Source organism: Vigna radiata, unplaced genomic scaffold (genome assembly GCF_000741045.1).
Source record: "Vigna radiata var. radiata cultivar VC1973A unplaced genomic scaffold, Vradiata_ver6 scaffold_458, whole genome shotgun sequence".
Classification (NCBI taxonomy): Eukaryota; Viridiplantae; Streptophyta; class Magnoliopsida; order Fabales; family Fabaceae; genus Vigna; species Vigna radiata.
Window position 1 is genome coordinate 36070 of NW_014543427.1, and position 12264 is coordinate 48333.

Genomic DNA, 12264 nt, shown 5'->3' on the forward strand with positions numbered 1-12264 from the left:
ATTTTTAGGTTTTTAGCCTTTTTTAGGGGTATTTTTGTGTGTCATGTGTGTGCGTGTGTGTGTGTTTATGTTGGTAGTATGTGTGGGGGTATAAGTTTGTATGTGTGTGAGTGTGTGCGTGTGTGTAATATATGTGTTTGTGTAAGTGTGTGTGTGTCTGAATGTGTGTTTGTGTGTTGTTTGTGCATGTTTGTGTGAGAGTGTGTATGTGTGTGTTTGTTTTGTAATATGTGTGTGTGAGAGTCTGTCTGTGTCTGTTTTTGTATAATTACGTGTGTTTGTGTATGTGTTTGTGTGTGTGTGTTTGTAGTGTAATATGTGTGTTTGGGTATGTAATATATGTGTTAAGGTGTATGTGTGCGTGTATCTATGTGCTTATGTGTGTGTGAATGGGGGGTTTATGTATGTGTGTGTTTTTTTGTGTTTGTTTAGTGTGTGTGTTTGTTTGTTTGTGTCTTTGAGAGTGTTTGTGTGTATGTGTCTTTCTGTGCGTAATATGTGTGGGTGGGTGGGTGTGAGTGTGTATATGTTTATACGGTTGTGCGTGTTTATGTGTTTAATACATGTGTTTGTCAGAGTGTTTGTGTGTTTTTGTGTTTGTGTGTGTCCATGTGTGTGTGTGTCTGTGTGCGTGCGTGTGTGTTTGTTTGGGCGTGAGTTAGTGTGTGCATTTTTATTTGTGTTTGTATGTGTTTGTTTGTGTATTTGTATGTGTGAGTGTGTGTGTGTGTGTGTGTGTGTGATTGTATGTTTTAATGTTTGAGAGAGAGAGAGAGAGAACGAGAAAAAGAGAGAGTGTGTGTGTGTCTATGTGTTTGTGTATGTGATGTGTGTATTTATGTTTGCGTGTGTTTATGTGGGTGATATGTGTGTGTAGGTGAATGGAAGTGTAAGTATATGTTTGTGTATGTGTGTGTAATATATGTGTTTGTATGGGCCAGTGTGTGCATAATATTTGTGTGTGTTTGTTTGTATGTGTTTGTGGTGGTAGGTGTGTATGTGTTTGTGTGTGCATTCATGTGTGTATGTGTATGTGTCTTTGTGTGTGTGTGTGTTGTTGTGTGTGAATGTGTGTAAGTATAGGTTTCTGTACGTGTGTTTCTGTGTGTAATATGCGTGTGTTTGTGTATGTGTGTTTGTTTGGGTAATTTTATCGTGGGTGATCTTATAGTAGGTGATTTTATTGTGGGCGAACTTATCGTAGGTAATCTTATCGTGGGTGATCTTAGAGTAGGTGATCTTATCGTGGGTGAACTTATAGTGGGTGATTTTATTGTGGGTGATCTTATCGTGGGTGATTTTATCATGGGTAATCTTATTGAGGGCGATCTTATCAAGAGGTGAACTTATTGTCGGTGATTTTATTGTGGGTAATCTTATTGTGGGTAATCTTATCGTGGGTGGTCTTATAGTGAGTGATTTTATTGTGTGTGATCTTATAATGAGTGACTTTATCGTGGGATCTTATAGTGGGTGATTTTATCGTGGGTGATCTTATAGTGGGTGATTTTATCGTGGGAAAAGCTACGTCACTATTAGCGGGGGTTAAAACCGACGGTATTAGCAGGCGTTTTAACCCCTGGTATTAGCGGGGGTTTTAACCCCCGGTATTTGCGGGGGTTTTAAACCACGATATTAGCGGGGGTTTTAACCCCCAGAAAGTATGTTACCCAGATTAGGAAAACCCATGGAAAAGCTTTGAAAAACTATGTGACTATTAGCGGGGGTTTCAACCCCCGGTATTATCGGGGGTTTTCCAAAACTACCGTGTGTGGGTCTGTGCGTGTGTGTGTGATTGTATGTTTTCAAGTTTGAGAGAGAGAAAGAGAAAAAGAGAGAGCGTGTGTGTCTATGTGTTTGTGTGTGTGATGTGTGTTTGTGTGTGTTTATGTATTTATGTGGGTGATATGTGTGTATGGATGAATGGAAGTGTAGGTATAGGTTTGTGTGTGTGTGTAATATATGTTTGTATAGGTGGGTATGTGTGTGTGTTTGTGTGTGCATGCATGTGTGTATGTGTATGTGTGTGTGTGGTTGTGCTTGCTTTCGGGGGTTAAAACCCCCGCTAATACCGGCGGTTTTAACCCCCGAAAGCAAGCACAAACACATGCACACACACACCCACCCATACAAACACATATATTACACACACAAACTTATACCTACACTTCCATTCACCCATACACACATAGTACCCACATAAATGCATAAACACACACAAACACATAGACACACACACTCTCTCTTTTTCTCTTTCTCTCTTTCTCAAACATGAAAACATACAATCACATACACACACATACGCACACGCACGCACACACACACACACGCATACAGAAACAAACAAATACAAACACAAATAAAAATAGACACACTAACTCACGCCCAAACAAACACACACACACGTACAGAAACACACACACACGCACAAAAACACACACACAAACACAAAAACACACACACACACACATTGACAAACACATGTATTAAACACATAAACACACATACACGCACAATAGTATAAACAAATACACACTCACACCCACCCACCCATACACATATTACGTACACAAAGACACTAACACAAACACTCCCAAACACACAAAAAAACTCACACAGTGATACATCAAGGCTTGATGTAGGATGGTAGATCCGTGAGATCAGAGGTGGATAGAAGCAAAACACCAGATGCAATCAATGGAACAGTACCAGCATTGTAGTTTTCGTTCCAGATCTGGACTGTTGGCAGAAACGGGATTTGATGGATATATGGAGGCTGTGGCAGCGGAATGTGTTTGCAGAGGTAAGGTGAAATGGAGGATAGCTTGATGAAGTGGTTCACAACTCAGACGACTCCCTCAATAGGAAGAAAGTTGCAATTGAGAAACAAGCTTTGAAGTGAATCTTGGAAGTAAGGAAATAGCTATGCATTTTAGCAGAGTTTCTTTATCATTAATCCAAAAGTGCTGATACAAGCAATGCCTAAGAGGTTTTATAGGTTAACCTCTCGGCCATGAGCATGGAAAATGCTAAGACCCATGAAATGTGGATCTAAGCCACATAGGCAAGCAATGTGATACATGTGATACCTTCTAGAAGGCTTATTTAACATGTGCAAGTAATGCTAAAAGAAATACATGCGCATATGGAGGGAAAGAATCATAATGCAGCCCCTATGTTGATAAGCACACCCCTCCTTATGTAGCAATGTCCATTTTACCCCTATCCATGTTCTTGGGTTATTTGGTGGGCTTGGGCCCCGCGTATCATCCCCTCCCCCTTGGAAAGGATTTGTCCTCAAATCTGATAGTTCACCTGAGGACTTATTGTTGTAAACTCCATAGAAGTTCCTCCTGGATCAAATATTAATCTGCAATAAGCATCAAACATATCTCTAATTAGTTTTATTTGACCCAATAAGAAATATAAGGAAATATGTCTAGAAGAAGGTTTCCTAACTTTGAAATTTTCATGTTTATGAGTATAAGGAAANCCTACTTCATTTGAAAATTTATTTTTGTCTTGAGTTAGTGATNACTTGGAAGATATCTCTAACTCAAGCCTTTGATTGCCATGTGTTAAAGATTGCAACTTTTGAAAAGGTTTAAGGGCAAATTCTTGGAAACAAAAGGTAGAATTAAAGCATTCAATAACAATTGGAAAGTGAAAAGATAGAAATTCTTTGCTGATTTTGAGTCATTTTCATGATTTAAGCATCATTCCAGTTTTGTTGAAGTCATGTCAGTTTGATTGTTGTTACTGTCTTTGCATCTAGTTTTTTTCAACCAAGTTTTACCAAAATCAAGTGTTTGGATGTGGCTACACCAATTAAGAGCAATGAACAATCCAGAATTGAGCTCAGGTGTTTAATTTGCAAATCAAAATCCAGATCTGCTTTGTTTTGCAAATTCTGTTTCAGTTTCCAGAAATCTGTTTCTGCTACAACAACAGTTCACTGATCATATGGCATTTTGTACTGTTCTATTGAACAACAATTGATTGAGTCAATGCCTGAATCATTTGGAAGATGAAACTGAGTTGATTCCAAGTGTTTTCATGTTGCAAGCCTTTAAAAGCATTAAGCCGAGTTGCTGCACATCTTTGAGATAAAAATTCTGCATAATTGAGTCAAGATTGGTATTAGATCATTGCCAATCATCTTCAACCTGTTTTTGCTGTTTGAGCAACTTTCAAATACCATTTCCAAACTCTTTTTGTTGTTTTCAAACCAGAATTACAGTCCAAGTGCATTTTGACCATGCTAGTTGTGAATTTTAGTGGAAAATTGGTACTGCAGTAGTGAAATTCTGATATATGTTGTTTTGATCCATCAAATTAGCTTCAACAAGTCTTAAATCATCATTAAAATATGTTTGAATCATTGGATTGAACCTATATGCAGTATTGTTCATTTGGTCAATTTTCTGCACTGTATTTTAATGATTGCCGAGAGCTATGCTGTGAGTTTCCAAAATTTGCATTGCTTGCTGTTTGATTCCACAAAATTGGATGCAACAAAAGCCTATGGTCCATAAAATAGCAAAATAACAATTCAAAAGAGTTACCAAAGACATTAAAAGGCAAAAAGGACCATTGCATCTTAAGTTTCGAAATTCTGGTTGCACATTGAACTTTGCTGTCAAAATTAATGCAAGTTCATTGAGACATTTCATCAAACAATTTAGTCCAATTTCTTTGCATAGCTATTTCGTGTTTGATTCTGGTTTCTAGTCTTTTGTTGCGTTTTAAATCTATTCTAGAACTATTCTTAGGTACCTTTTGAAGTGCTACCATGTTTGCTACCTGATTAATTTCTTGATTTCAATTGTTTGGAATTCTTGCACACAACCTGTTTGATCAAAGGTCTGTGTTGTACTGGTTTTTGGGTGCAATTATATGGCAGCCGTGAGGTAATTTACAGTGCTAATAGGCTTGATTGATTAGGTGTGTTACAGCTCAGATTACTCATCACACTAGGAAGCATCAAAGGAGGTTCAATTGTTGAGAAAAACGTGATTGAAGTCGGCTCTTGGATCAGGAAATACGTGACAGAAACAGCAGCAGAATTTCTGTTAATGCAGCAGCAGCAGCTTGATCAGAGTTCAATCACTTGCAGCTGAGAGTTTAGTGTGAATTGAATCAATTCACTCATTGTTTCTGAGAGTCCAGAGCTGCAATGACCAATACCTTTCCTTCTGTTTTGATCTCCTGATTTTTGCAAACTTGGAATCAACTTCCAGAAACACCATTCTGCAGTGAGAAAAAGAGTGAAAATTTGGCAACTCCACTACCCAAATTTTGAGATACAAGCCAAACAGTTGAGTGTTGATGAGATTGAGTGTATATCATCCAAAAGAAACTTGCTAGTGGAGTGAAAATATCCTGAAACAGCCCAGAAAGTGAGATTTGAGTGAATGCACATGAAGCCAATTAACTTTGGCTGAGAGAAAGTCTGCACTAAATTTCCATTGCTGAAAGAGTTCTTTCCTAATCTGAATTGTCCTAGTTACTTAGATTTGTGTAGCCTTTGATTTGTTTGATATTCACATGAGTATTTGCTGTTTTGGTTTGCTAGAATTATGCAAATTTGATTTGGGAAAGCCGTGCACAACAGCCTTTGTGACCAGTTTCAGCAGTGGGAAAACTGGATCCATCTTCCACATCAAATGCCTTGAAGCCGAGAGAGACTAGTGGTGCAGTTTTGAAAAGCTAAGAGACTCCAAAAGTACTCCAGCACAAGGAATTTGGCCAAAACTTGGCAGAACATTTGAGTTTGTTTTGTTTATTTTTTTTGTTTTTGTAAGAAGTTCTTGTGTTAGTTCCTTATTTGTAAAAGGCCATTTAAAGTCCAAGTTGTCTTGGAAGAGTCCTTGGTGCTCTTTCAACTCTTGGCAAAACTTTTCTTATGTGTTTTAATTTGTGTTACACGTTTAGGAGTTACATTAGAGTCCGATTTTAGAGTCCCAATTTGTTGTTTACTTTGTTTTCTTTGCTTTTGAGTCTTCTTTTGTGATTTTGAAAGTAATCTTGCAAGTAACAACAACTAAGTAAGTAGCCTAGAACAATTTTGGCAAGGACAAGGCTTGGTACTTAAGTAATCCTAGTGATTCACCTCCCTTACCTGGAAATTGTTTTTGGGTGAAATCTAAGTAGTTGCAACACAAGACAACTCTTAGAAACAAAAATGTCTTTTTATTCATCTAGGTTGTCTAGTTCATACATTAAGGATGATTTGTGTACTAAAGCTAGAAAAATTCCCTTCTTTGGTAAAGATACAAATGTCTTAACATATCTAGTTTGGGAAAAAGAAATTAATCAAAAGCATCCTGTCCTTATTAGGCAAAGTGAAATTGAGTCTTATAAATTGTTCTTTCTAGAGAGTGTGAATCTCGTGCTCTTAGTTTATATCTCTCTAGATTAGAAAAGCATGCACTAGAGTGGTGGGATGAAAGGCAATATTGGGTTCATAAAGGTAGAAAATCCACCATTGAAAATTGGTATGAATTAAGATCATGCATTCGAAGAAAGTTTGTGCCTCCAAATATTCAAAGTAACTTAGAACATATGAGAGAGCTTATTAGAGAAGGCAAGTCATTCATTCAAAATTTAAGTGGATTCAATCGTAGGGAAACAGAGTTTAGAGAAAAACTCATGAAGTTCTCGAATGAGGGAAGTAAAAGGAGATTTGAGAGAGAACATAAGCAATTACAAGAAAGAATAGAGAGACAAGAGAGAAAAAAAAGAGAAAACGAGAAGAAGAACGACAAAGAGAAAGAGAGAGAAAGAGAGAACAAGAGAGAAAAGAAGAGGAAGAAAGAATGAGAAGAGAACTAGTGAGAAGAGAAGAAGAAGAAAGAGAGAAAAAAGAAGAGGAAGAAAGAGAGAGAAGAGTACAAGAGAGAAGAGAAGAAGAGAAAATAAGAGAGAAAGAAAGAAAGGAAGAGGAAGAGAAGGAAGAACTTGAAAAGAAAGACATGGAAGAAAAGAAGAAAGAACTGGCAACATCCCCTATTCTCACAATAGAACACAAATTTTTAAGGGGAGGTTTTTTATCTTTTCACTTTCCAATTGTTATTGAATGCTTTAATTCTACCTTTTGTTTCCAAGAATTTGCCCTTAAACCTTTTCAAAAGTTGCAATCTTTAACACATGGCAATCAAAGGCTTGAGTTAGAGATATCTTCCAAGTGATCACTAACTCAAGACAAAAATAAATTTTCAAATGAAGTAGGATTTCCTTATACTCATAAACATGAAAATTTCAAAGTTAGGAAACCTTCTTCTAGACATATTTCCTTATATTTCTTATTGGGTCAAATAAAACTAATTAGAGATATGTTTGATGCTTATTGCAGATTAATATTTGATCCAGGAGGAACTTCTATGGAGTTTACAACAATAAGTCCTCAGGTGAACTATCAGATTTGAGGACAAATCCTTTCCAAGGGGGAGGGGATGATACGCGGGGCCCAAGTCCACCAAATAAAGAACAACCCAAGAACATGGAGAGGGGTAAAATGGACATTGCCACATAAGGAGGGGTGTGCTTATCAACATAGGGGCTACATTATGATTCTTTCCCTCCATATGCGCATGTATTTCTTTTAGCATTACTTGCACATGTTAAATAAGCCTTCTAGAAGGTATCACATTGCTCGCCTACGTGGCTTAGATCCACATTTCATGGGTCTTAGCATTTTCCATGCTCATGGCCGAGAGGTTAGCCTATAAAACCTCTTAGGCATTGCTTGTATCAGCATTTTTGGATTAATGATAAAGAAACTCTGCTGAAATGCATAGCTATTTCCTCACTTCCAAGAGTCACTTCAAAGCTTGTTTCTCCATTGCAACTTTCTTCCTATTGAGGGAGCCGTCTGAGTTGTGAACCACTTCATCAAGCTATCCTCCATTTCACCTTACCTCTGCAAACACATTTCGCTGCCACTGCCTCCATATATCCATCAAATCCCGTTTCTGCCAACAGTCCAGATCTGGAACGGAAACTACATTGCTGGTACTGTTCCATTGGATTGCATCTGGTGTTTTGCTTCTATCCACCTCTGATCTCACGGATCTACCATCCTACATCAAGCCTTGATGTATCACTGTGTGTGTTCGTTTGTGTGTTTGGGAGTGTTTGTGTGTTAGTGTCTTTGTGTACGTAATATGTGTGTGGGTGGGTAGGTGTGAGTGTGTATTTGTTTATACTGTTGTGCGTGTGTGTGTGTTTATGTGTTTAATACATGTGTTTGTCAATGTGTTGTGTGTGTGTTTTTGTGCGTGTGTGTGTGTTTCTGTACGTGTGTGTGTGTTTGTTTGGGTGTGAGTTAGTGTGTCTATTTTCATTTATGTTTGTATGTGTTTGTTTTTGTATGCGTGTGTGTTGTGCGTGTGTGTGTATGTGTGTGTATGTGATTGTATGTTTTCATGTTTGAGAGAGAGAGAAAGAGAAAAAGAGAGAGTGTGTGTGTCTATGTGTTTGTGTGTGTTTATGCATTTATGTGGGTGCTATGTGTGTATGGGTGAATGGAAGTGTTGGCATAGGTTTGTGTGTGTAATATATGTGTTTGTATGGGTGGGTGTGTGTGTGCATGCATGTGTGTATGTGTATGTGTTTGTGCTTGCTTTCGGGGGTTAAAACCCGCCGGTATTAGCGGGGGTTAAAACCGCCGGTATTAGCAGGGGTTTTAACCCCCGAAAGCAAGCACAAACACACACACACATACACATACACACATGCATGCACACACAAACACACACACAGACACACCCACCCATACAAACATATATTACACACACACACAAACCTATACCTACACTTCCATTCATCCATACACACATATTACCCACATAAATACATAAATACACACAAACACATATCACACACACAAACACATAGACACACACACTCTCTCTTCTTCTCTTTCTCTCTCTCAAACATGAAAACATACAATCACACGCACACACACACCCACACACGGCAGTTTTGGAAAACCGCCGCTAATACCGTGGGTTAAAACCCCCGATAATACCGGGGGTTGAAACCCCCGCTAATAGTCACACAGTTTTTCAAAGTTTTTCCATGGGTTTTCCTAATCCGGGTAACATACTTTCTGGGGTTTAAAACCCCCGCTAATACCGTGGTTTAAAACCCCCGCAAATACCAGGGGTTAAAACCCCCGCTAATACCAGGGGTTAAAACGGCCGCTAATACCGTCGGTTTTAACCCCCGCTAATAGTGACGCAGCTTTTCCCATGATAAAATCACCCACTATAAGATCACCCACGATAAAATCACCCACTATAAGATCTCCCACGATAAAGTCACTCATTATAAGATCACGCACAATAAAATCACTCACTATAAGACCACCCACGATAAGATTACTCACAATAAGATTACCCACAATAAAATTACCGACGATAAGTTCACCTCTTGATAAGATCGCCCACAATAAGATTACCCATGATAAAATAACCCACGATAAGATCACCCACAATAAAATCACCCACTATAAGTTCACCCACGATAAGATCACCCACTCTAAGATCACCCACGATAAGATTACCCACGATAAATTCGCCCACGATAAAATCACCTACTATAAGATCACCCACGATAAAATTACCCAAACAAACACACATACACACACACACACACACGCATATTACACACAGAAACATACGTACACAAACCTATACTTACACACATTCACACACAACAACACACACACACACACAAACACACATANACATACACACATGAATGCACACACAAACACATACACACCTACCACCACAAACACATACAAACAAACACACACAGATATTACGCACACACCGGCCCATACAAACACATATATTACACACACACAAACCTACACTTACACTTCCATTCACCTNCACACACATATCACCCACATAAACACACGCAAACATAAATACACACATCACATACACAAACACATAGACACACATACTCTCTCTTTTTCTCATTCTCTCTCTCTCAAACAGTAAAACATACAATCACACACACACACACTCACACATACAAATACACAAACAAACACATACAAACACAAATAAAATTGCACACACTAACTCACGCCCAAACAAACACACACGCACGCACATAGACACACACACACAAACACAAAAACACACAAACATTCTGACAAACACATGTGTTAAACACATAAACACACACACACGCACAACCGTATAAACATATACACACTCACACCCACCCACCCACACATATTACGCACACAAAGACACATACACACAAACACTCTCAAAGACACAAACAAACAAACACACACACACACTCAAACAAACACAAAAAAGCACACACATACATAAACCCCCCATTCACACACACATAAGCACATAGATACACGCACACATACACCTTAACACATATATTACATACACAAACACACATATTACACTACAAACACACACACACAAACACATACACAAACACATGTAATTATACAAAAACAGACACAGACAGACTCTCACATACACATATTACAAAACAAACACACACATACACACCCTCACACAAACATGCACACACAACACACAAACACACATTCAGACACACACACACCTACACAAACACATATATTACACACACTCACACACATACAAACTTATACCCCCACACATACCACCAACATAAACACACACACACGCACACACATGACACACACAATAACATAAACACATACACACAAACACTCACACATACACAAACACGCACACACACAGACTCTCTCACACACACACAAAAACACATACACAAACACACATAATTGTATAAACACAAACACAGACACACCTACACACACATATTACCCACATAAACACACACACACATAAACACAAGAACACATACATGCATGCATCCACACACACTCACAGACAAACACATACACACACCTTCACAAACACAAACACACACACACCGACCCACATACAAACTTATGCCTACACTAATATTCGCCCATACACACTTTTGTGGGGTTTATAGGTGTTTTAAGGGGGTTTTAGTGGTTTTTAGGGGTTTATAGTGGTTTTTAAGGGGTTTATAAGTGTTTTGAGAGGTTTTTGTAGTGGTTTTGAAGGGTTTATAGTCGTTTTTGAAGGGTTTATAGTGGGTTTTTAGGGATTTCTAAGTGCTTTGAGGGGTTTTTAGTGGTTTTTAGGGGTTTATAATGATTTTTAAGCGGTCTATAAGTATTTTGAGGGGGTTTTAGTGATTTTTAGGGGTTTATATTGGCTTTTAGGGGTTTATAAGTGTTTTGAGAGTTTTTAATGATTTTTAGTGGTATTTTTGGGTTTTTAAGGAGTATTTTTAGGTTTTTAGAGTATTTAAGGGGTATTTTTGGGTTTTTATGGTTTTTAAGGTGTATTTTTGGGTATTTAGGATTGTTAAAGGGAATTTTATGCTTTATTGGGTTTTTTTGGGGTATTTTTGGGTTTTTAGGGGTTTTAAGGGACTTTCGAGTTTTTAGGATTTTTAGGAATATTTTCGGATTCTTAGGGTTTTAAAGGGGTATTTTCGAGTTTTTAGGGTTTTTAAGGGATATTTTTTTGTTAAAAAAACCCAAAAATACCCAAAAATATCCCTTAAAACCCTAAAAACAGAAAAATATCCTTTAAAAACCCAAAAATCCCCTAAAAACCCTAAAAACCCGAAAATACCCCTTAAAAACCCTAAAAATCCGAAAATACCCTTAACAAACCCTAAAAACTCAAAGTTAAAAAAACACCCTAAAACTCCAAAATTCACCTTAAAAATCCTAAAACCCCAAAAATACACCTTAAAAATCATAAAAACCCAAAAATACCCCTTAAAATCATAAAAACCCGAAAATACCCCTTAAATACTCTAAAAACTCAAAAAAACCACATAAAAACCCTAAAATCCCAAAAATACCACTAAGCAACTATAAAAACCTAAAAATGCCCCTTAAAAACCCAAAAACAGAAAAATATCGCTTAAAAACCTTAAAACCCCAAAACTACCCCTAAAAAACCCTAAAAACCCAAAAATACCTTTTAAAACCCCTAAAAACCCTAAAATACCCCTTAAAAACCATAAAAACTCCAAAATACCCCTTAAAAACCCTAAAAATCTGAAAATACCCCTAAAAAAGGCTAAAAACCCAAAAATACCCAAAAAAACCCTAAAAATCCAAAATTTCCCCTTAAAAATCCTAAAAACCCAAAAATATCCCTTAAAAACCATAAAAAC

General features: G+C 37.6%; 1 pseudogene; it reads left to right on the forward strand.

The window, feature by feature from the left end:
- Window positions 1-2697: 2697 nt before the first annotated feature.
- Window positions 2698-12264, forward strand: part of LOC106754389 — a 12264-nt pseudogene continuing 2697 nt past the window's right edge.